This window comes from Penaeus vannamei, chromosome 12 (assembly GCF_042767895.1).
Source record: "Penaeus vannamei isolate JL-2024 chromosome 12, ASM4276789v1, whole genome shotgun sequence".
Classification (NCBI taxonomy): domain Eukaryota; kingdom Metazoa; phylum Arthropoda; class Malacostraca; order Decapoda; family Penaeidae; genus Penaeus; species Penaeus vannamei.
In genome coordinates this window covers 36,315,382-36,318,662 of record NC_091560.1, presented here as the reverse complement: position 1 = coordinate 36,318,662, position 3,281 = coordinate 36,315,382, and the positions used below count along the sequence as shown (strand labels likewise).

General features: G+C 36.7%; 1 protein-coding gene across 1 annotated transcript in view; it reads right to left on the bottom strand.

Moving 5' to 3' along the window:
- The window catches only part of LOC113811890 (axoneme-associated protein mst101(2)), a 46,570-nt gene extending 46,128 nt beyond the window's left edge, over positions 1–442 (bottom strand). Inside the window, exon 1 of the mRNA XM_070128243.1 lies at positions 246–442. The gene's annotated coding sequence lies outside the window, so the exon portion shown is untranslated. The remainder of the gene's footprint in view (positions 1–245) is intronic.
- Between the last annotated feature and the right edge of the window lie 2,839 nt (positions 443–3,281).

Genomic DNA, 3,281 nt, shown 5'->3' with positions numbered 1-3,281 from the left:
GGAATTTGATTTTTTTCGACAAAATAGGGGTGCTAAAAATGGCCTCGATGAAGATTAAACATGTTTGTGTCTTTCTATCATCGAGTAATATTCCAATTCACTTATAGCAGTCCTTATAGAAAGCTTTTTGATCCCTTATTATTCCGATACTAACATGCTGTGATGGTGAATCATTTTTGGTTTCCTTTTCTGTTGAAAAAACAAACAATTGAAAGTAAAATACATTCTTATTATAGATACTCTACCTGACGGATGGATTACGCACGTGGTCCCTCTAAAAAGAAGAAAGAAGGTAGTCCAATCCCCTAGACAAAGTATCCAAGCCTACGCCAGCGCCTGTTCCTTTGGGTTTCGATACCCGGGAACCCGCTCCGTCCCCACCACCAGCACACCCGGCACGACACTGCCACTACACAGGGCCTTGTCCGCGAATGGTGTGAAATGCAGTCTTCGGGGTCTGCCACACTCCTGCCAACTCGAGAATAGGGTCGACGCCAGCTATTGTCGTCGGCTTATTCACTCATTTTTTTCAGTGTGCTTTTTACCCTTCCTGTCTGGATTCCTTTGGTTCTTTTATATCGTTGAATATCAGATGCATCTCTCTTCCTGGTGATACCTGTGTACGGTAGTATTTAATGTACTTGTTCTACGTTCATGGTGTATACAGTATTTCTCAGTTCACATCATTGGGACAACCTTCAGAGCCTGTTTATATAGGCTCTAGGAAAATAAAACAACAGCATTAGCAACACATCAAGGCATAAAAATAGATTTGTAAACAGAATATTAAAAGTGCCGAACGTCGAGGATACAGGTAAGGACTTCCGGACCTTGAGTGCCACAGGAATTTCAAAGCCCCGAGATCTGGCATCGATACTCACAGTGCCTGAAGGTCACCACATCTCTTTCATTTGTGTCTACTCCTCGGCTTTGGGGGGAATCTGGGGAGACGTGAAGGCGGAGGAGGTGGAAATCGTATGAGAAATCTGTAATTATACCGATGTGAAGGACGTATCATAGAAATTTACGCTTCGTGTTTGCCGGCAACATTTTAAAACCATGAAATGTATATTGTTACCGTGTTATTCTTATACTGAAATTAGTCTTCTAATATTCATTTACGTATCTATGCACACATCAAACTATTTTCTATCTATTTTCTCATAGTCTATTTCTGTCTATTTCGTTGTTATTCATCCATTTATTAATATATCATCTATCAATACTTTACATGGAGCTGGTATGTAATGCAACCAAAAGTTCTTTCAAAACAAAAAAAGGTAGAACCACGCACTTTGCAAAGCCTACGTAAGTTACTATTTGAACACATTATGTTGTCCGAGTGAAGAAAAAGCTCACGGCACTGTTACAAGACTCACGTGTTATAAAAATAAAACTGCTAAAGTTTTCTTTTCCGAATCAGTTAGTATAATGCAGCACATTGCCATATCATCCTATTGTACCTTATTTTGTTCTAATATGAATTACATTCCTTGAAAGCGCGATCGGTGTCTGATTAGTGTTATATGACTAGATTTTCCACTTAGTCACACTCAGTGTTCGTGCGACACGTGGTCCGTGTGTATTATTTGCCTGTACAGAAAACGGGAAGCGGTGCGTCGAGAAAACAGGGGAGTCTTATACAAATTGATTACTGTTTTTTCAATGAAAGGAAAATGCGAATAAGATGAGTAAAACATACAATAGATGTAAAAAAAAGAAAAAAGAGAAATACATGTACACACACACACACACACACACACACATATATATATATATATATATATATATATATATATATATATATATATATATATATATATATATGGTATTATTAGAAATGCAACCCCGGGGTTGCATTTCCAAATTTACCATATATATATATATATATATATATATATATATATATATATATATATATATATATATATAACAAGAAAATCAGATACAGAAATAAACTGAAAACCAAGAACTCAAAAATACGGGCTGATTTATGCTCCCTAAAGTAAAGAGATGAATAACCCAACAATGACTCCCCTTTAAGTCATTACGGGAAAGAAACAGTGACATATGTAGTCCCGTTGACAGATGGCAGTGGCAGTGACTGGCACGATGCTTGGCATAACCACTTCCCTGACTGTAGTGCCAAAAGTGTGTGCACTCCTTCACCCCGCGGCTATGCGAAGCCCCGTCTGCTTGGGTGAGACTGTGTCATGCAAGGGAAGGTATGCATGGTAAACCGACAGAAGGTAATACATAGTTTTTATCTTTCCATTTTCTTGTCTTTCATTTTTTCTTCGTTTTTACATATATTATTGTATGTGCTTTGAATTTTTCTTCGGTTTTACATATATTGTTCAATGTTTTGAAAACTGACTATTCATTTTTTATTGATTGATTCATCTATACTTGGCTTTAAACGTAAGGTCACTCTAATTTGGCAACGAAATCTGATATTCAAGTACAACGCAAAGCCGCCACAACCACGATAGGAAACCGCGCAGACAAATCAAAAGGCTAATTCCTATAAATATCTGCGTTACAGTCGAGCATTTTTTCTTAAGCGAAGCCCTTTCCCTGGATGTTCGAAACAAGGTTCATGACACACTGACAAAACAAAGTGAGCGCCAAAAATACAGCAACATTCAGATAGAGACAGAAGACGTTAATAGATTTCAATAGATTAAGGATATCATTGGATATTATATAATGTAGTATTTGTAAGGAATGTAGAAGCGCCAGTGCCATATTTATCATTAAGATATCATTTACTCTGACTCATACCTTTCTTACAAGCTATTACAATACTATCTAAATAAATAATTACATAAAATGACAGCAACCGATCAAAATATCATTCATATGTAGACCACATAAATCGATCCATTGATACACTAAATACACCCGTACTTCTTTGCAATACTTTCGTCTCAGCGTAAAACACGTTGTATTATCAGTGACACGGAAAGTTGTTTCAAATACAGCATCCTAAAAACTGTACGAAATCATGTTCCGAATTTAGTCCCGAGAACAAAAATAAATCCATTTCAGTTCAGAAGGAAATGTTCATCACCTTAGTTGTATTTATTATAGATGCAAAACAGTGGATGAAGTATTATATTAGATGTCAGCGTGTAGTGTCATGTTTCCGTCACGATCCACCTCGAGAGCCATATTACACATTTTCGTTTCCTATATTATACAAAAAAAGAAAATAGAGTTGAGACATCCCATTATAAAAAAAAAAAACTACCATATTGACAAGCTACAGGACGAGGCAC